Below are 23,221 nucleotides of genomic sequence, written 5' to 3'. Positions count from 1 at the left end.
TCAATTCTTGGACCAGTTTTATTTTTACTTTACATAAATAATCTACCAGAAACTTTACCAGTCTCTCAAACAATACTTTTTGCTGATGATACAATATCATGGTAAAATGCATGGAATATAAGCAACTTCACGTGGCGGAGTGGTTGACACATCGCGCTACGACGCCAGGGATCCCGGGTTCGAATCCTAGCCTGGGCCTTGGTATTAGGGGGGGGAACCATCCCCCGTATTCCCTCTCAATTCTAGCACTGATGTAAACTGAAAACATTGTTTAATACAGGGTGACCCAGCGTTCATCTACCATTTTGAAACATTTACTGCATCTTCAATCATTGATCAAATTTATTGATAAGATCTGAAACACGAATGTATGTCATTTGTCACTACACAAGAAACATTGCTATGTTTTGAAAATAACACCAGTGTGCACTCGCTCACTCGTAATTTTTCATCCCATGTAAGAATGTCGGTCTTGCAACCGACTTGCGAACTTGGATCCTCCATATGACAAGTCCTGCTCTCTACAGAGAGGCTCGCCGTGGTCGGCCTCCTGCACAAGCACAACACATTCACTCTCCCACCCCAAGTTCCAGAGCGTAAGTCTCGCAACCAACGCCCAGACGAAAGACCGATAAAACTATCCAAGTCGAACTTTCGGATCCTCCACATGACAAGTTCTGCGCTCTGGGTGCCAGTACGGTCTCTTGTCCAACGTAGAAGCTGTTGCGCGAAACATCTTCACCCAGTTTGCAATGGCGGCGAATGGGTTCCACAACTATGGGGGCAAAGTACCAAAACTGGGGGGGAGGGACAAATACAGTTTACTTTCCCTCGTTAATAAAGTTTATCATAGTGCGGGGGGCAAAAGTGTCAAAAATTGTGGGGGGTTGCATCTGTCCTCCTAATTGACAGTTGATGAAGATGCTGCGATCGGGTATCCTCTCATGTCTTCCAATATTGAAGTGCCGTCTAAACAGTAGCGGCGTCATGACTACAGATTCACTATTCTTGAAAAATGTCGGAACAGCAAAGGCAGCCGACCAACGCTTTATGTTTACTGAAATGGCGCCCCTCCCTGAACACTTCAGCGCACATCGCGTCATCCCTACTCTGGGGCCACATGAGCACTAGGAGAATCCAAATGGTAGATGAACGCTTGGTCACCCTGTATAACCAGTATACGAAATACAACGTTAGGGACACATTGCATGTCGTTGTGTTAGATACAGCCATTTTTTGTAGAATAAATTTTCAACTGGATCAAAACATAAGATAGATGATCGAAAATATATAACTTTTTAGTCATAAAAATTTACACACGTGGATCAACAGTGACAAATGCATGTCCCTAGGCAAAAGACATTAACACAAAGATTTGGACCTTTCCTAAATTATTGTTCTATATGATGACGAATTTCAAAATTTGAATTGACACGGGTAATATTTGCATCGTTATTTGTCAAGTGGTTTTGTAGATGTTAATCGTAGAGCGAAGCCGATAGAATATGGGCTTATTCAGTTGTTCTATGTAGACTCTGTTGATGTTAAACTGTCATAGTATGACACATTTGCACTGCGCATTTTGCGACATTTTCCAAAAACAATTAACCAAAGACATTAACATTCAATATTATAAAAATAATTCCAATAAGAATGGAGCTCGATAGAAAAAAAAATTGCACAAAGCCAAAGTCATATTTTGTCAAAGAAGGCTAAACTGAAACCACTTTTCATTGTAATTTCGACCCTACTAGCTCTACAGAACGAAAAAGTGAACCAACAATCTTTCCATTGTTGTAACTGATATCTATGACATTAGATGAAGATACTTTAAAATGTAGAATACGAAAACGTTTTCATTGAGAGAAGTTCTGAATTTCGAACTTGCTGTTCATGCACAGGTAAGATTTGGAAATCACAATACAAAATATTTTCTTAGACTCCTTTTACGCTGTCGCTTAATAAAATTGTAAATATTGTTAATGGGTTATGAAACGTAAGAAATATTACCATCCAATCAATACACTACAATTACAAGCATAGATATTTTACGAAGATAGAAAGAGAAGAACAATGATCACTTAAAGCAAATAGGTAAAACTGCCACGTTTGAGGTGAGCAGTGAGGTTCATATCGTATGAAGACATTATGATGTTTGATTGGCGTCTGTCTGTCTCTCTGCTGTTGCTTTCGTATAGTGGACTTGCCACAGAGCGCGATGGTTGACATTCGAACTGCCACCTGGCGGGAAGCGTAACAACTGTTCTACTATGGTGTAGGGCATAGGGATAGGAAAGCGATCTCTATATTCCTTGGAAAGCGATGGAAAATAGTGGCGGCGACCTGGGTCGTGAAACCCGGGTGTCCCCTTTGAGTAGCGCCAAAACCTTATTTCTGATTACATAATCGTGGTTGTTTGTTTTAAAAAGTTGGATTTGTGTAGACAAGAATTAATTGAAGTTACTGCTGCATAACGTAAGAAGCATATTGACAAATTATGTAGCAATTCCAGCTAAGGGATTACTGTTATGTTGATGTCATTATGTAGATATTAAATAAACACATACCTACACTCGCTGGCGTACGCAGATTTTTTATTTCGGAGAAGACTGGACTTATAAGCTTTGATAGTGCATAGCATTGTTCAGTTGGACAGGAATGTTTTTTATTTGGGACGTACAAAATTCAACCTCTATATATACTATATACATATGTATGGAGAGGAGGAGGAATTCTGTTTTAGAAAAAAGCATTTAATTTAATGAATAGGTAGGCTAATCGGGACTGGATTTAAAGTTTAAAGAGGGTCAAAATCAGTAAGTGTCTCCACCGGACATATAATTTGCATGCTTGTGTCGGTATTCCTATTTATGAAGGAAATTACAGAAGATAACATACAGATATAGCTACCGATAGCATTATGAAGTGTAGATATTAGAAGCTCTTGGTTATTTGAATATTGATATCTGGAAACTGGCGGAAAGATGGTTTTACATTCTAGAATTCATATATAATAGTTCATTAAATAAAAGGTGATACTATAATGTGAGAGAGAACGAATTAATTAAGAGAAGTATACATATACAGTGTTTGTATAGTGGTTGACCACCCACCAAAGAATGTAGTAACTTCTTCACTACTGATTCACAAGTACGTCGGTTAGAAAAAACTGGAAAGGTGAACCCTCAATATATGTAATTGCATGCTCAACAAGCGAAACATATTCCCTACTCATTCGTATATCAAGTGCAAAACTGCCAATGTAATCCAAATGCATGCCCTAAGCTTAAGAATTTTAATGAAGCATAAAAAGTGAATTTATACAAAAAAAATGCAAATACTTCATTGGTTTCTTGCGTGGTTCTTTTCTCAACAGACCATAAAACACACTTCTTCTATTAAAGGTTTCCTTCGCTATTACAATTCGCACTCTGACTTCCTGTTTGCAACTCATGCTACTGCTTATGATACAGCTCAGATATCTGTCAGTCAACTTGCTCGGTTCTATCGCCTCGAATTTTTTTTTCTTTTCTTCCCAAAAACCATGGACTCTCTCTTCTTCACATTTATTTTCATCTCGAACTGCTCACAATGAGCATTGAAGTCTTCTAGCAAACTGTTTGCCGTCCATTTGCCTTCTGCCATCTTCCTCCTCGTTACCCATATAACAGAAAACTGAACTGGAAACTGAAAACGCAGGTGTTTATTTGGAACATGAACGTGAATCTCTGAGGATTAATGTGTTCTGTGTCATCTCTAGTGAACGCGCCTGCAGGCCATTGTCTTTCTTGGAGAACAAAGTAAAAGCAATGACGTGTTACTGCTGGGCCAATGCCTCAGCTACAAGAAAGACAACCCGGATTCATTTGAATCATCGGATCCCAATTCAACAATGAAATTCGTCGCATCCTGAACACAGTACTGCCAAGGCGTTGGATAGGACGTTTGAATGTTTTATTTAAGTCTGTTTTTTGCTCAGATATGCTACTCTGGTCTGGACCTACATCAAAGGCAGGGTATCGGGTCCACCATATATCCCTGATATCACTGACCTAGGGGAGGATATCTTCGCAGCAGTGAACACTATCCACAGACCTATGCTCGAACGGGGGTGTCAAGAACTGGGATATCGTGACGTTGTGTATGAGAGAAAAAAACTGCGTTGTTCCTTTTTTCAGCACTGGTTTCACCAAGGTAAGTTTGGTAGTTTACCGCACCAAACGTTTGCATGCTCTGAAGATCATTTTCGAACGCACTAAAATAGTTCATAAATTATATTTAATAATTCCCAAATTGTTTATAATTTATTATACTCGATCAACGTTCTTGCCTTGGGATTTTCGGACAGCTGACCGACAGCTGTAGAGAGTAGTCAGTGAAAATATAGGATAGCGTACGATAGGATGTCAAACATCCAGGCAACGAATCTGTAGTCAGGAAAATTCAAAATCTTGTTCCTCAGTACAGAAAGTGTTTCGAAAAGAACTAGGCGTATGCAGAGAATGTACAGAACGGACGTTTCTAGGTTGCAACAATCTCATTGAAGGCTAATGTCATTTGTCCACCCGAGCAGTAACATTTACAATGATGGCTTACGACAATGTACCAGTACAACAATGCTCACGTCTTAACCGTTTCCTTAGATTTTACGTTACAAATATGGCTGAGCTAAATGTAACTAAATAGTAAATAACACAATAATTGGCTTTTCGCTATTAGTAAGAAGCAAAAGCCAGGAGTTGTCCACAAAGGAAAAGCAAGGTAATTGTGGCTTATAACTAAATGTAGTATACTGTACCCTCATACAAACTTTTAACACTATTACATTTGTATCAGGTTATCAGTTGCCAGTATACATTTTTGTTTATAATGAGAAGGTTCGCGATAAATTCGTCCATGAAAGAATATGATGATGGACAGTAAGTGAAAAACTACTTATTTCGAATTACGCATAATAAAGGATGCCATAAGAATTGTTTGTGTGTGTGTGTGTGTGTGTGTGTGTGTGAACGTGAACAAATAATGCACTTATAAATTATAATTTGCTGTGCTATTGCAGCCTGAACATAATAATTCGAATGTTAAGGGAAGCTGCTTATACGCAGACCGAAGCATGTTTTAATAACTCAAGTTACACAGATTTGGGTTTTCATGACAATACGAGTGTTCAGTTGTACTAGGGTACATGAGATCTTTAATATTACTACAAAGATTAGTATTATAGCTTTCTCAGGCCGACTGGATTATCACTAATCAACTATAGCTCCAAAGCGTGTGAAATGAATTTTACAAAGGAATGTTTTTTTAGTTCTCAGAATATACCTGAACGCTTATGGAAAGCTTCTCTCGGAGTATCGACCAGGTGAGATCTGAAAAGATTTCCCAGCTATTGAGAGCTACGTCCTTCTTATCTTCAGGGTAGAAGTGGACGCATTTGAGGGCTTGGACAAGTTGAAAGAAGTAGCATTCAGCGTGGAGACAGAAATGTTCGATTTCCTGCTCTGACTTCTCCAGTTGATGTCTTCTGAGAAGACAAGGAATTGGAACTGAATTGATTGATTGAATTAAAATTTCTGGGTGCGTCGGCACTTAAGGCCATTTCGTACCCTTCTATGTATACGGGGAAATGTCCCCTTGGGAAAAACTAAAAGTGCAAGGTTGTAAAAAGACCTGCACGAGACAAACACGACACATTAAAAAGTCAGAACAAACTAAAAACCACCTTACAGACGGTGGAAGAGTCCAGCTCTTCGCAAAAAACTAAAAACATGATAAAATACTGCTGTCATCACCCAAGAGGGATGACAAACAGCCGGAAAGGTTAAAAGTCTGTCGAAGGTAAGCAAGATCGACACATTCAACGAGAATGTGTCGGATGCTTAAATTAACATTAGAAGCACGACACAACGGAGGGTCCAGCCCTTGCAGTAGGTGACCATGCGTGAGACGGCTGTGTCCTATACGCATGCGGGTAAGAATAACTTCTTCTCGCCGAGAGGGACGAGACGAGGAACGCCAAGCAACTATGGTGGGCTTAACAGCGTGAAGCTTGTTCCCCGTTTCCGCAACCCACTCGGCCTGCCAAGTGTCAAGAAGGGAACAACGGAACACATTCTGCAGGTCGCTAGCTGGCAAAAGGTGGACGAGAACGTCGCCATCTGCATCAGCAGACTTGGCGGCAGCATCAGCTGCTTCGTTCCCCTGGATGCCTACGTGGCTAGGGACCCAACAGAAGTGTACATCCGCTCTGGCAGATAAGGACACAAGCCGTCTGAATATGCGTTGCGCTACTGGATGCCGGGAATACGGCGAATCCAGAGTCTGCAACACGCTGGTCGATTCACAGCACACAAGGACCTTCTTCAGACCGTTGACATCTGCAAATTCCAGTGCCTTTAGAATGGCGTACAACTCTGCCGTATAGATGGAACAGGCAGGATGTAGCGAGTAACTGGAACTTTGAGAGTCTAGGACGAAGGCGCAACCAACTGATTCGACTGTCTTGGACCCATCCGTGTAAAACACATTAAAATTGGGGTGTTTCGCACGAAGTTCTAAAAACCTTTGCTGGTATACAACCATTGGTGTCTCTGACTTTGGAAGGGCAGTCAAAGAAAAATCGATAGAAGGTGCAGGAAACTCCCAGGTAGGGAGAGGCGGAATGAGTGGAGAGACGCCAGGAAGATCACTGTCAACACCAAGTGCTGACAGGATCTCGTCTGCACGAACACCAAATGGTCTAGCGGCACTAGGGCGGAGCCGATACCTTGCCAGCCTATTCTCGTCTGAGATGGTGTGAAATGAGGGATGTGAAGGCATCGAGCGAAGATGGAGGAAGTAGTTCACTACCAGCCGCTGTCTTCGCAGAGACAGCGACGGCTCAGATGCCTCTACGTACAAACTGGCGATAGGGCTGGTCCGAAAAGCACCAGAGCACACACGTATACCAGCATGGTGGACGGTGTCTAGGATGCGAAGTCTAGATGGGCGGTCAGAAGAATACACAACACATCCATAATCAAGCTTCGACCTGATGAGTGCACGATACAAGCGAAGCAGTACCGTCCTATCAGCACTCCAGGAAGTATGGGATAAAACACGTAAAAGGTTGAGAACTCGAAGACAAGAGAACTTTAACTGGCGAAGGTGAGGTAGCCATGTTAATTTCTTATCGAAAATGAGGCCCAGGAAGCGGACCTCATTCACGAAGCACAGGGGAGACTTCCCCATGTACAGGTCAGGATCTAAATGACATGTACGCTGACGACAAAAGTGAACACACACGGATTTCTCGGATGAGGTGAAACCTGTTTGGGAGGACCACTCAACCAAACGGTTTATCGTCAGTTGGAGTTGACGAGAAGCTGACGCGAGATTCCGTGAGCGACAAAAGATCATGAAGTCGTCTACATAGAGGAGGCCATGTACAGGGGAAAGAATGTTTGCCATAACATTGTTCACTGCTATGGCAAACAGAGTCACACTTAAAACGCTGCCCTGTGGGACACCGTTCTCTTGTTCGTGAAGATCCGAAAAGGAGTTCCCAACACGTACGCGGAAAAAACGATCTGATAAAAAGTTTTGAATAAAGTACGCCATATGGCCACGGACGCCCCAAGAATGGAGCTGCTTTATGATGCCAAAGCGCCACGTTGTGTCATATGCCTTTTGGAGGTCAAAGAAAACTGCAACTAAATGTTCCTTGTTGAAGAATGCATCCTGAATATGTGTTTCCAGCTGAACCAGATGGTCCACTGTGGAACGGTTGGAGCGAAAACCACATTGAAAATTACTTATTAAGCAGTTTTCCTCCAAAAACCAGGTGAGACGCTTGTTGATCATGCGTTCCATCAGCTTGCACACACAGCTAGTTAAGGCAATAGGCCTATAACTCGAGGCTGCGGTGCGTTGTTTACCTGGTTTCAGGATGGGAACGATAATTGCTTCTTTCCAGGACGAAGGGAAAGAGTCCTCCAACCAAAGCCTGTTGAATACCGCCAAAAGGAAATTTTTGGCTCCAATGGGCAGATGACGAAGCATCTCATAGTGGATCTTGTCCACTCCAGGAGCTGTATTCTTAGAATCTCGAAGCGCCTGATCGAACTCCCGTTCAGTGAATGGAGAGTTTTATGGCTCGGTGTTATGACTTCGAAAAATTAGAGGGCGTCGTTCCTGACGGTCCTTCTCGCGGCGGAAACGTGGTTTATAATTTTCAGAGCGAGAGGCATCAGAAAACTGCGTGGCCAAGATATTAGCAATGTCTCCGGAATCGGTGTACAACGTCCCATCGTGCTCCAGAGCGCTCAGAGGAGTAGATGCACGCCCCTGGATGCGACGTACTTTGGTCCAAACGGCTTTCGACGAAGCCTGCTTCGTCAGAGAAGACACGTATTGGACCCAGCACGCCTTCTTACTGGCTCGGATGAGCCGATGGGCACGGGCACGTTTAATGCGGAACTGCTCAAGGTTTGCGGCAGTGTGGTTCCTATTAAATCGATCTAGGGCATGATTGCGGTCCTTGATGGCTGCACTGATATCCGCAGTCCACCAGGGGACTGGGCGTCGCCTCGCAGTTCCACTGGGATGTGGGATGGAGGTGCGTGCAGCATCATGCACTCCTGACACAAAGACATCTAAGGCGTCGATTGGTGGTAAAGTCGACGCAAGATCGACTTCAAGGTCCACTGCACGCTCGAAGGCACCCCAGTCGGCCCGACTGAGATGCCAGTGAGGGTGATGTTCACGTGAGTGCTGAAGATGTTCCAGAGTAAGAAAGAGTGGGAAGTGATCACTCCCACAGAGATCAGGGTGAACGCTAAAAGATGTGGTAGGATCAAGGCTGGGACTGCAGAAGGACAAGTCCAACGCAGAGTATGTGCCTGAGGAATGACTGAAATATGTGGGAGTCCCATCATTCAGCAACGTTAAAGCTGATGCCTCACGGAATTGATCTACAATTTGACCCCGGGGCTCTGTACGAACGGAGCCCCACAAACAATGGTAGGAATTAAAATCGCCCAAAAGAACTACAGGAGACGGAAGTTGTTCGAATATAGAAAGGAGGTCCTCAAGAGAGAATCTGTCCTCCCTTGTGATGTAGACACAGCACACAGATATTGGCTGTGGTAGATGGACCCACACGGCGACAGCTTGGAGGGGGGTGGTGAGAAAGATTGGCGTTGAGTGGATGTTATCTCGAACACCGATTGCAACACCACCGTGTGCACGACGACCCTCAGGAAGCTTGTCGGTGCGGTAAAGCGTGTATCCGTTCAGAATCACTGATTCATTTGGACGAAAATGTGTCTCTTGGAGACATATGATGGCAGGGTCAAATTCAGATATTAGAATTTGCAGTTCCTCGAGATGTGTACGGAAACCGTTAAGGTTCCATTGGAGACAATAAGCCATAGCTGTAGGTATGGTTGTTACCTTTTAAGGCGTACTCTATTTCTAGGCCCTGTCACCTTGATAAATTCTTCATCCGCGGCTTCGTCATGTATCATGTCCTCGGGTAAGGACACAGAGGGCGACGGGGATGAAGAAGGGGGAGTGGGGGCGGGTGCTTTGAGCGCCCGCCGTGCAGCTTTCAGCTGCGCCTTAAGTTTCAGGGTGGTGGCTGCCACCCTGACTGGAGAGCTACTGGTCTTCAGGAAGTATTCTTTACCGTGTACCTGCTTTAACTTTCTCTCTGTGGGGCGAGGAGTGGTTGCTGGTTTCCTCGAAGCAGGACGAGCTACTACGGGAAGCGTTGTTGTTTGCGTGGACACGTCGCTGGTTTGTACACCTACACTGCGACGGCTAAGAGCAGCTGCAGCAACTGTAGCGAATGGCACAGGTAAACTGGTGCGTATGCTGTCACGGAGACGTTGTTTTGCTTCACCAGCAGAGATTTTCTCTGTGACGACCAACTCTCTGATTTTCTTCTCTTGTTGGAAAGAGGGACAGTCACGATGCCAGACTGGGTGCTCGCCTTGGCAGTTAATGCATTTGGGACCTGAAGAACAAGGTTCGGTCCCATGATCAGGCTTACTACACTTACCACAAAGGGCGGTAGTGGCCTTGCAGGAAGGCTGAGTGTGCCCAAAGTGCTGGCATTTGAAACATCGTATCGGGTTAGGGATGTACGGCCGGACATTGAGTCTCAAATATCCAGCCCGTACCCTATCTGGGAGAGTGGTCGTTTGGAAGGTCAAAATAATGGAAGCAGTTGGAACAAGTTCTCCGGACTTTCGTGTCTTGATTCGCTGCACTGCGGTGACATGTTGGTCTGAGGGTGCTTGAAGAATCTCTTCCTCCTCAGCATTTAGCAGATCCCAGTGGCGAATCACACCTTTACTACTGTTAAGTTGACGGTGAGGTTCAACATTAACAGGGAAGTCGCCCAAAGATCTTAACTTTAAAAGGTTGTTGGTCTGGCGATCTGTGCTGGTCTGGATAAGTAGACTCTCGTTTCGCAGCTTCTTTATTTCTGGTACGTCTGAACCAGCGGCGTAGTCTAGCTGTTTCTTGATCAGAAATGGTGACAAGTCCTTTAATGTAGCAGTTCCATATTTCTTGGTTGTTGCAGATTCATCGTTACTGTCGGTCTTCTGCACAATACTAATCACAAGATAACGTGGCACGTTACTTGTCTTTTCCACTAATTGAAGCGGGCTCGAAGGCCGCGTTCGTTTTGGGGGTTTCCCCCCGTTTGAGTTGTTTTTTGTACCCATATACAAAATAATTTTATATAGGAGGGTCCATAAATTGTCGCCTCGACATGCCCTCTATGCCGAGGAAGGCCTACCCCCAAAAATGGAGGCTACTCGAGGACCAAACCGAAATCCCCAAGGTCACGTTCGCGACTGCACCTACCCCTGCAGCCAACACTGATCCATCGGCACGTGCAACTCACACCTTGGGATAGGGTTTTTTTTATCGAGGTTGTCTCCTCTAGCAGGACCCTTAGTTATAGGGAGGTCAAAGATATGGAGATGAATGACGTGATGGAATGGTGAAAACGTGAGATATGGTTGTGAAGAATGAGTGAAATGATGAGATGAAAATGACCTCCCTACCTTAGTTTCTTAGAGGGAGGTCAAAGATATGGAGATGAATGACGTGATGGAATGGTGAAAAAACGTGAGATATGGATGTGAAGAATGGGTGAAATGATGAGATGAAAATGGCCTCCCTACTAAGCCCCTCGCCTTGTCAAGGCAGTCCTACATGGAGGGGGAAATTGGAACTGAAGAAAGAGCAACTAACAAGATGAGAACTGCAAGAACAGTAGGTGAGGATTGTTTATACATATATATTAATAAAATAATGACTCAATTTCTTTTAGCTCTGACGCTCCAAATGCAATGAAATGTTCTCTTTTTTTTAAAAAAAAAATTTTAAAAAAATCAAGATTGTATTTACTTTATATTTTGTTAATATGACTAATGATGCCACTGCTATAAGCATTATCTACACACATGAAAACAAAATTAATATCAATTGATAGTTCAAAGGAATATTTTATTTTTATTTTACAGAAAATGCCTGACGGCTGATGAGAAGATTCTCTCGGGGTATCGACCACGTGAGATGTGGCACATTTCCAAGCTTTCAAGAAATATCGTCGCTCTCAACTTCAGGGTAGAAGTGAACATTTGAGGGCTTCGACTAGTTGAAAGAAGCACCATTCAACCTGGAGACAGCAACGTTCGAGTTCCAGCTTTGACGTCATCAGTTGAAGTCTTCTGAGAAGCCAAGGAATTGGAACTGAACAAAGAGCAAGCACCCAGCAAAGGAGAACTGCACAAGCAGCAGGTGACAATTGATTTTATAGTTTTACTTATTAAATTTGCAAGTCAAATTTTCAAATTGGATTTTCAAATTCACCTTCGGCAAAACAAAAGTGGCTCTAACGGCGAATATAAACGGCCTTAATCGGGGGAAAGAAATGAACGAATGAATAATGAAATATATTAAAGAAATCATAGAAAGTAAGAGAAAGCAAAAAGGAAGGGAAAGAGCCAGAGAGGTAGAAAGAATGAAAGAAATAAAGGAGCGACAGACAGACAGAGAGAGAGAGAGAGAGAGAGAGAGAGAGAGAGAAGCAGAAGTAAGGAAAGAAAAACATCGAGAGTAGGCAAGAAAGTAAGAGAGAGAAAACGTAAGAGAAATATTGGAAGCTAGGCATAAACAGAGAGAGGGGGGAAGAGAAGTAAAGACGTGACAGGGATACAGAAGAAGAAATAGAAATGAATTGGAGTGGAAAGAGAAAGAAGATATATCACAGGCTATTGGTAAAGGGAAAATGGGGCAAACCATTAGCAATTGAACAATAATGGTCACTTAGAAGACCCTTTGGTTTCAAGGCTTTTCTTAACTTTTGCATCAACTTTAGTGACAGCCTTAGTGAATCTAAAATTGAAGCTGGAGCTACTCAGTGGTGCGGCCTTAGGTGCAAGGGGTGCTGGAGGCTTATGACGATGTCTTAGAAGAGAACAAATTTAATAAATAATATATATTACCTAGCATTTGGTTCATGTTTGTCTTATTCGTATCTTTCAGAGGCAACACAGCACAGTGACCCACGGACCGAAGGGAAATGCTGCATTCTGGAATGAGAGACCGCAAATGCTTGGTAAGTACCGTTTATTCCATATTCTCTGTTTTGATTTAATTTAATTTGTGTTATTTAGCATCGCTACTCTGCCACTGTTGGCTAATTGCGACGATGAGGATGAGGAAATTGACGAACGGATACTCACAAAGAACACCCATGTCCACGCGGGATTCGATACTGGGACCCGTGGCATAGTGCTAACCACTCCGCCACGCATTTTGGGCATTTTCTCTGTCTACCTGATATTATATATACACCTGGTTACGCATTTCAATGAATGTCATTGAAATGTGAGCAATTAATTTTCGCTTCGAAACCCATGATGCGTTTAATGTTTTTTCCTTATTTTTATTCATTTTTCCAGCAAGAATATAATTATTTAAAATACTGATTCAAGTTTTAGACACTATCTTCATGCCAATGAACACTCAGTTAACGTGTCATGAAGAACTGCTTTTCCGGATTCTCTGGAGTAGCGACGCGCAGAGGGGAAAGCTTATGGGTGGGGCCAGACTAGGTGGGGAAGGGTGCGGGATGAAAGCAACGAAGTGCTGCGCGGTGTAACGGCCGTAAAGGAAAACGCTTTCTTCTGTTATTCTTAACAATGGCCAGTGTATTGTTTTACACAAATAACAAATAATATTGCACGTTTATTTGTCTTTTGATGCTACGAAGAACTGAAAAAAAATTAAAACAAATTTAAACATTCATTTTCAAAAAACATGCAAATAACCACAAAACATGAAACATCATGTATCAAAATGAGTTTTAAACAAGTATGAAAAACATGTTTCAAACACTTTGTTTTAAACATTTGTAAAAAAAAAACAAAGCCATGTGTTTTAAAGTTTTCAAACAAGTTGTTCTCGAACACATTCAACACTATGAGGCGCTCTCCTGAATGCAGAGTTCCCCTAAACTTGCGAGCTGACATGTTTACTACGGAACTACTGGACTGCGAATGAGCCCCCTCCCGTGGATGCCCCTCCCCTCCGCGCGTTCATTGGATGAGGCGCACACCCTTCAACTTGTGCACAGAACGCGTTCGCGTTGTCTTACTCCAGAGAATCTGGGAAAGGAATATAGAATATAGGGTGCACCTAAAGTCCCATTCCGAAATTCAATAAATCATTACCTTGCAATGCTAGAAGTTAGAGCGGGATATCTTTCGTAAAGTGTCCGGTAACCCTAAAAGTACTGTATCTTCACCCATCACAGCATGCTTGTTGTGGGGAGAGGATCCTTTCGTGTTTATGGTTAAATTAAATTGCCACGAAGAGAAACTGGTGACTCAAAATACCGCAGACCTTCTGTTTATGTGTCGCCATTTTAGTCATCTCCTGTAATAGAGGGAAAAGAACGTTTTTAAAGAAAATTTGGAATTTGCGTAACCTAATTATTAATGGACATGGTACTAAGGCTTTAGGTACGACGTAATGAATTGTTTCGCTATTGAAACTTCGTAACCGACTTGCTCCAGCGGTAAATTCTCAGACAGATAGAGTAGACAGTTCTGTCCAAAATGGCTGCTTGTGGTGTAACTCAAGAGCAGCAGTGTCGATGACACTAGCGAAATCATTTCATCTGAAATTTCCCTTTAAATGTTATTAAACAAGAAAACTGTAGTATGTAGTACATTAAACATTGGAAAACTTTATTTTATTTTTAGTTCATCAATAAACGTGACTAAGTAAACACTATCTTTTTCAGATTCCACTTAAAAAAAATGGCGTTAGGTTCTTACCCTTAGTCAAGAGGAAAAAAACCTCCCTCGTTAAAATGCCTGTCTTGCAAAGGGGTAAAACTAGGGTTCCATTTTCAAAGGGTTCCTCAGCCTTAGGGGGAAGGGGAAGGGCAGGGGAGGGTAAGGGATAGGCCTGGGTTCCATGGAGGACGTTTTGGCTCGAGGCTCGGCTGGACCTTCGGCCGACGCCAGCGAAGCACTTTCATCTCCTTTCGATGAACCGCTGGGATATTCCTAAATAAGAAAATGTACACCTGATTGTAATTCCTTCTAGAGCATTCACTGAATCTTCCCGTAGTTTGCTTTGGCTGTTGCCAAGATACTTGCTTCGTGGCTTACGCAGTCATCAAACAATGCGAATATCTACCGTAAACAGATATAATTTTCCAGAATTTAAAAGAGCGATTTTTTGATTGGAGAGGAAAATCTAAAATGGCTTCGCTGGGGTCGGCTAGAGGTACCGGCGAGCCACAAGTCTTGGAATCTCCCCCGCCCGCGCCGCCTACAATCGAGGTTTCTCGCTTGGACGCAAGATTCCCTCTGTGGAGGTAGTGGACACTGAGCTGACACTACTTCCACTTTATGACATTCTTCTGGCCGCAGGATTCGCTGCTAGACTTATCGCCCCGTGGGGGGTCAACAGTGAAGGCGCCAGGGGGTCAGTGCTCGAAATGGAAGACGGAGACGATATCGGGTGGATTGCAAACTCTCAAATAAGAAAATGTAACGAAGCATCTCCCAGCTAGGAAGTTCTACTTCGAGCACTGAAGAGGGAGCAAGTGAGCGGATAACCCCGATCGACCTGTTCGCCCTAAAGAAAAAGTGCGAAGAATAAAACAAACTTTGCACAAACATGCATCATTTGTGTAGCATTTAGTGCTGTATTAAATATGATTCCCCACAAAAATTCGCCCCCTCCCCGCACATATTCTTCTGGCGCCGTAACAATTGACCCGAGACTTAGGTCGTGTTCGAATCTTCAAGTGCCCCTCCCCCGTGCCGTTCAAAGGTGTCTGAATCGAACGGTTCCAGGTGTAATAGAACCACTACAGCTTTTTCCCGACAGGAGTCAGTTGGAACGTCACCCAAGTAGTCTTCCGAACTTGCAGCTAGGAAGAGTCACACAAACTGTGCACTTCATAGCACCTTCCAACTCTGCCCATGACGCAGATTAAGACGAGAACGGCATCTCCCTCCAAAAGGAAAACCTTTCGTACGCCAGTTCTTTGGAGGGTAGCAGCTGCGGATTCGGACAAGGCCCTAAGGCCGAAACGGTCTCCGTGGAGGCCAGGCCTAATGGGGGGAGAGCCAGCACTGCGGAGGGGCGAATGGACAGCGGGGGATGAGACCAGGCCGGGAAGGACGTAGGCACCAGTGGCTGCTGAGAAGCACTCGTTGGTGACAACTCCCCACTTCCATTCTCGTGTGCCGCGTGGAGATGAATCTTCTGGAGTTTCGACGCTGTGTCGGCGTGGCGTAGTGGTTAGAGTGTTGCTCGCAGGAAGGCTTCGTCGTCGCTGGTGTCGTTGAGAGACGGGAGAGGCGGGGGAGGCTCTCGCTGCGGCGGCTGGACCCTCTGATTTGTGAGGGTCGGTCGATGGAGAACAGGTCACCTCGTATATCTCGACGAGCAGATGTTGCAGCTCCGCGACTCCCTGCCACTGAAAGGGAGTTCCGATGTCGCCCGGTAGATGGCAGTCGCGTCGCATGTATGTGTGAAGCAGTGTGACTGTGAGCGAGTATGAATTGTAGACGTCCAGGAACATATCACTCATATCACTGAGGCCAGTGAAGAAGAGCAGCGAACGGTCGTGCGTTTCCTGATGGAAGGCGCTAGTACATGATACATTCACCGTCGAATTACGTCTCTGTGTGGGGAACATTGTTTGTCTCTCTCGCGGGTGAATGGGTGGAGTCTGAGGTTTGGCGAAGGAAGAACGTCCCTGCAAAACGATCCACTGTCTGCACCATTTGTCACTGTCGCAAATGTTGAACTCATACAACGTGTGAATGACATAATTCAACAGGATCTACTGTGTACAGTGGAGCACGTTGCACAGACCACAAGGGAAGGTCACGGCAACCTCTTAAACATCATGAAACACCGCCTCCAGTACCGGAAGGTGTGTCCACAGTGGGTTCCCCACAATCTGACCGCAGAACACACGTTGATACGCATGGGAGTGTCATTTGAGATGCTCCTCCGATACAACCAGGAAAGCAGCGTTTTCCTCTGTCGAACGGTCGCTGGGGATGAATCCGCGTGCCATCTGCATGAACTGGAAACCAAGCGGCAAAGTCAGCTGTGGAAGCACCCCCGCTCCCCACCACCGAAGACATCGAAAGCTATTCAGAGTTCCTGCGGCCACGTGCTCTTCACATTGCTCTTCGACCACAAGGAGCCCTGCTTATCGAATTTTGTGAGAAAGGTTCAACCGTTACTGGCGGCGTGCGGTATAGATACTTTGACGCGCCCGCGTCAGGCCATCAAATCCAAGAGACCAAGTTTGCTGTCGTGGGGGGGTGTTGCTGTTTCATGATAATGCACTTCCCCATACAGCCAATGTTGTCCGAGACCTGTTACACAGATTTCGGTTAAAAAAACTCAAGCAGCCACCTTACAACCAGGACATGTCAACGTGCGATTATGCTATCTTTGGTGAGCTTAAACGGGCACTGCGTGGTCACCGGTTAACTCGGACGCTGAGGTGAAGAATGGATGCAGTGAGTGATTGGTTGTTGTAGCAACCGCCCACTTTCTACAGGGGTGCCATTGACCTACTGCCAGGGCGTCAGGATGAATGTCTCAACATCTACAGGGATTACTTTTAAGGTGGGTGCATAGTTTTTCATAGTTATATAGGGTGACCTGTTTTCAACTGACTGACCCTCATATGATCTTGCAATATCTTCAGTCTGACAGATATATTATTCTGAAAACGACACTAACAAAAAAAAAACTTGAGAGATTTCTATTTTATTTTCCACGTAACTTTATTTTCTTTCCGCGATATAAATAAAAGCCAATTTTAATGCTTCGAATTTTTCTCCGTAGACGTGGAAAAATGAATTTCTGTTGATGCAAATCACTGCCCTGAGGGAAGTTTTTCACAGGCCAAAATTTATTTTTATCGAGGAAGGAAAGGAAAGTTTCGTTGAAAATAAAACAGAATTATCTCAATCCGTTTATTTTGTTAGTGTTGTTTTTAGAATAATATATCTGTCAGACTGAAGATATTGCAAGATTATATGAGGAATAGGTCAGTTGAAAACAGGTCACCCTATATAATTATGTGCTCACCTTAAAAGTAATCCCCGTAGGCGTTGAGACATTTGTCCTACCGCCCTGGCAGTAGGTCAGTGGTAGCCCTGAATAAAGTGGGTCGTTACTGGAACATGCAATCACTCATTTCATCCATTCTTCACTTCAGCGTCTGAGTTGAACCGGTGACCACGCAGTGCCCGTTTCAGCTCACAGATAGCATAATCGTACGTTGACATGTCTGGGTTATAAGGTGGGTACTGTAGTGTTTCCTACCGAAATCTGTATAACAGCTCCCGGTCAACATTGGTCGTATGCGGACGTGCATTATCGTGAAACATCTTTTGTCACCTATCTCTATCATCTGTGAGAAAATAATCAAAGACAGGTTGCTGAAGTTCACATCTCCCCTTATAAATACTGCTCAGCATGGATTTCTTCCAGGCAGCTCTTACTTGACCAATCTATCGGTATTCCTTTCTCATGCTACTCAGTCTATCTCAAAGAATTCCCAGCTTGACGTTATATATTTGGACATTTCAAAAGCTTTCGATAAAATTAACCATAATCTCCTTCTTCATAAATTACAATCCAGATATCACATCCATGTTAAACTTCTATCTTTGCTAACAGACTATCTGCATGCACGAGAGCAGCGTGTTATCCTCCCTGGCTCCTCTTCCAGCTTTCTACCCGTCCTGTCCGGTGTCCCCCAGGGGAGTGCCTTAGGCCCACTTTTGTTCCTTGTTTACATGGATGATCTGCCCGACACACTGTCTTCTCTTCCCATAAATGTACTTCTCTTTGCCGATGATTGTAAACTCTTCAAAGAAATTTCATCGGAACGCGATTCACTAATCCTACAATAAGCTCTTACAGAACTACTTGTGTGGTGTCGCCAGTGGAAACTTGAATTGAATTCTCAGAAATGCTCCTGCCTCACCATTTCCTTAAAAAGGAACAAACTGATCTCTCTTTATACTGTCGAAAACTCTCCCATCAAAAACGTTTCCTCTCAAAAAGATCTTGGTGTTATCATCGATGAAAAGCTAAACTTCAATGATCACATTACATATACTACTAAACGAGCCATACGTCTCCTTGGTATTCTGTACAGGTTCCCTGAAATCCAAAACCAATCAGCCATTAGCATATTTTTCAAATCCTTTATCTCTCCCATTCTTGAATACTGCTCCCCCATCTGAACATTGGCTTCTAAAACTAATCTTTCCAGGATTGATTCTGTCCTCAGCTTTTTTCTCGCAATTGCTCTCCATAGAATTCCTTCTCTCAGACACCTCCATAAAACAGATATTATGTCTATTTTGAAGATCCAATCACCACACACTCGTCACGAACTAACAGACATGAATTTCTTGCATAAAATCATTAATGGTAAAATTAAATCCAAATTCCTTGTCAACCAATTTCATCTACGAGTACCCGCACAGCCAACCCATAAAGTAAAGCTCGTTCACATTCCCGTTACAAGGCTCTCTCTCCTACAGAGTCTCTTTACTATAGGCTCCCCCACTTATATAATAACCTGCCTGTAAATACCGATATTTTCTTGTCAGAACACAGTTTCCAACAATCACTAAGAATAAACGTGTAACATTTTTTTTTCGTCTGCCATCTTGTATTGTCTTGTTTTGTTGTTGTTATATTTATTTTCATTATTGTTTTTATTTTCTTCTTGTTGCTACAGTTTCAGTATAAAATGGTCTTTCAGTACTGTATCTGAAACTTTAATTAAATAAATAAACCTCGGAAGCAAACCTGGTATCCTGGATTTGATGGCCTGACGAGGACCATCAAAGTTTCTGTGTACTGCACGCCAGTAACGGTTGAACCATTCTCACAAAATTCGATGAGCAGGTGCCCCTTGTGGTCGAAGAACAATGTGAGGACCTCGTGGCAGCGGGAACTGTGCAGCCTTCGATATCTTCGGTGGTGGCGAGTGGGAGTGGGAATGCTTAAACTGCTGACTTTGCCGTTTGGTTTCCGGTTCATACAGCACACTGATTCATCACCCGCGACCGTTCGACAGAGGAAATAGCTGCCTTCCTGGTTGTACCGGAGGATCATCTCTTGTGACATTTCCATGCGAAACAGCTCTTGTTCTGAGGTCAGATTGTGGGGAACCCACTGCGTACACACCTTCCGATACTGGATGGTGTTTCATGCTGTTACACACCGTGCCGTAACCTTCCCCTGTGGTATGTCCAACGTGCTCCACTGTACGCAGTCGATCCTGTTGAATGATGTCATTCACACGTTGCATGAGTTCATCATTTGCGACAGTGAGAGATGGTCCAGGTCGTTGATCGTCTTGCAGTGAGGTTCTTCATTCTCGAAACTTCCGACTCTTCTCCTTCACCCGCGACAGAGACAAACAATGTTCCCCATACACTATCGTTATTCGACGTTGAATGTCCCGCGTACTAGCGCCTTTCGTCACCAAGAAACTCACCTTACTGCTCTCCATGGTATGTCGGACGTGCCCTGTACGTCTGCACTCCCCCCTGCTCACACTAGCACTGCTTCACACAAGCATACGGCGCTACTACCATCTACCGGCAGACAACGGAACCTCCTTCAAGTGGCAGGAGTTTGGCAGGAGTTTCGTGAAGCAGCGGCATCTACACGTCGAGATATGCGAGGTAGCTTGTCTTCCACTGACTGACCCTTACATGTGAAGAGCTGAGGGAAGAATTTTCTTCCTGCTAGCTCTTCACCTATTCGGAGCCTCCAGCCGCCGCTGCTCTCTCGTCCCTTACGTCACTCGCTACGGCGGGTCGTCCTACGGGCACACTCCTCCGCTACACAACCCGACACAACGTCTAACTCCGGGGCATTCATCCCCACCCGGAGGGAGGGATCCGGTGGGAAGGAGGGTTGGAAGTCGGAGGTACCCCACGTCCCTCTCGACTTGGAAGTTCCCCAACGTCCAGGATCTCCTCCGTAATGTTGAGTTTCCCCCCTTCCTGGGGAAATCGGGGGTCTCTTAAGGGTCCCGGGGCCTTCGAAGGATGGCGAGGGTGCCCAGAGCACCCAAAGGGGTCTAGTTGGGCCTGGACGGGTCCACGAGGCCCCCAAGGGGACTTAGGGTGGGGGTGGGATGGGTGAGCTTGAACTCACCAAAATTTCTAAGGCAAATTATTCAACTATCCAGCCTCCAGTTCGAGGAATGCAGCATGTACAAGTAGGTTTTATATATACTGCAGTAGTAACAGTTCGAATACAGACACTGGAGTGCTTAGTCTCCCGATTATAATATAGGTAGAGTGTTCCAAAACACAGACACGTTTCAGTTACCTTGTAGAGTAACAATATCTAGTTAAATGCTTTTTACAGTGAGGAGAAATTTGCCTTTGTTAGACATTTATTCAAAAGCACGCTTAAATTTCTGCAGCTTACATCCTTTCCTGAGGAGCATCGTTAATTCTCCCTTCGATCTTTACCATTTCCTGCCCTGTCTGCCAAAAGGGAATATCAATTATAGAAATTTTGTGTTTTCATGTCACAACAGCGGCAATTTGCTTCCGACTGTACGTGCAGACAGTGGCGCTCTAACCGGACGTACAGGAGTACGTTGTACCTCCCAAACTCTCTAAATCCTTTGATCTCTATTGTACAGTCACGGATACATCTGGATTGTAACAATCCCATTAACTTTCAGTGTGATCGTTAGAACTCAGAAGTGTCCATGACTGTACCTCTTGAACCCCCTCAAATAATTATAATTTGTCAGACACAAGGTAATGTAATTTTAGTAGCTAAATACAACAATTTTCTTCTGGCCTACATTATTCCCCTACCCAAAATAATTAAAGCTTCCGTAAACCCATTACATTACATGGTGGTATATGATTTTCTTTAAAATTGAAAAACTTTATGAGGAAGAAAAAGTATTTAAAGAAAGTGTAAAACAATGGAATGAGATCAATCAATGCTTTACTGTTGCGGGAGTAGGCTATACATATTCTGTAAACGTGTAAAGAGTACCTTGATAATAGCCATAAAGTTTTCGAAAGAAAGCATTCACAATTATGTTGTGGGTATTTTTTTATTGTCAGTACAAGGCTTAAAAATTGAAATCTAAGTGGGCTGTTCTAAAAGTGAAAACCACACATACATATACCAGCTTATGTATGTGTGTTTGTGTGTGTTTGCACAGGTTGACTGGAATGATAATTCTATTGTACATTTATTCTATTTAAATGTAGAATAGAATTACTACTGCTTTAATCACTAGCAGTTATCTCACTTTATTTATGCTCTCGGAAAACTTTGAGGAAGAAAAACTTAAAATTAGTACACAACGATAAGGAATGTGGTCGAAGAAGACTTTACTATTCCCGTGTTAAAGACTTACTTGGAAATAGCTATAAAAAAATCAAAAATAAAATATACTCGCCAAATTTCGGAACCTAATTGTCACTCCAGGTTCCGTATCATTGGGTTTCATGTGTTTAATCAGAGAACTTGACGTCACTTGGCTAGGAAAAGCAAGGGTTCTTTCTGACTACACAAGACAAGGTTACAGATGTCTTTAGGCATGGCCCACTAAAAGCCTTACATACGTGATAAATGTCTATTTTTTTCGGATTACATTTCCCGCTAAGTTTGCGTTGAAAATAATTCAAATTCTTTTCTTTCAGAGTCGACACAGAGTTCCAGAAATTAAAAAAAAATCATCAGTCAGTGCCAAGTGTCTTTGTTCGACTTAGAGAACCTCAGGTGCTGCTGTATACAAAGTCTCATAAAACGTTAAAAAGATTCCAGTGGGTGTGCTTTACAACTTAAAATGTGCTCTACTTGTATAATTCTAATAACCTTTCTACCTTCGATATTTACATTTTGTTATTCTTGTAGGAAGTAAGGTGCAACACATAAAGGTGGATATGTCAGATGTGTCGGTTGTGCTGACTGTGACGTACGTATTTTGGACAAATTCAACCTGTACTCGCATATGGTATCTCTTTCCGGGGCAGTTCACCTAAAATGCAGAAAGTTATTATTTGGCAAAAACGGATATTAAAAATAATAAGGAATGTATCCCTCTCAAATTCAACAAAACAAATTTTCAGTAATTTTCAAATATTACCTCTTCCCTTCACCTTTCAACTGTTCAAACATCCAAAACACAAAATGGTCTAGGATTTCAAGGTGTAAAACCATATGACAAATTGCCGGAGGAATTCAAGAATCGCAAGTAAAGAGCTTGCTAATGAAATATTTGTTTTATGGTACAGAAGATAACTTACATCACAGTTTCCATTAATGGAAATTACTTTTAAAACTTTTTCTTCACCCTTTTTTTAGTTTTACATTACTTTATAACTTTCCCTATGTTATTGTATTACTATTTTAATAGATACATAAGTATATGTTAATTCCTATGTATTCAAAATCAGACATTAATGTACTTGACCTATCCTAAATCATAGTGCAATTTGTACTTGTATGATCAAGTTGATGGAAATAAATGAAATCAAATCAAACAGTTCCAGAACTGACCTGGTCGATAGCCCGAGTGAATTTATTCATATTTTCTATGTATTTCGCCCTGAGTAATCATGCCCCCTTTCTCATTCACAATCTCTCTCTC

The 23,221-nt window shown here is 43.3% G+C and overlaps 1 long non-coding RNA gene across 3 annotated transcripts in view; it reads left to right on the top strand.

Moving 5' to 3' along the window:
- Positions 1 to 22,953, top strand: part of LOC146004346 (uncharacterized) — a 145,981-nt gene extending 123,028 nt beyond the window's left edge. For 2 of the 3 annotated variants that reach the window (XR_014443918.1, XR_014443917.1), the window contains exons 2-4: positions 11,523 to 11,799; positions 12,547 to 12,619; positions 22,272 to 22,953. This is a non-coding gene — a long non-coding RNA (uncharacterized LOC146004346). Of the gene's footprint in view, positions 1 to 11,222; positions 11,276 to 11,522; positions 11,800 to 12,546; positions 12,620 to 22,271 lie in introns of those variants that run through there. The other variant, XR_014443916.1, reaches the window with a different exon arrangement.
- Positions 22,954 to 23,221: the final 268 nt, after the last annotated feature.

Source organism: Lepisma saccharinum, chromosome 21 (assembly GCF_977018435.1).
Source record: "Lepisma saccharinum chromosome 21, izLepSacc3.1, whole genome shotgun sequence".
NCBI lineage: Eukaryota > Metazoa > Arthropoda > Insecta > Zygentoma > Lepismatidae > Lepisma > Lepisma saccharinum.
The sequence above is the reverse complement of the archived record's forward strand: the minus strand, read 5'-3'. Positions and strand labels throughout refer to the sequence as shown.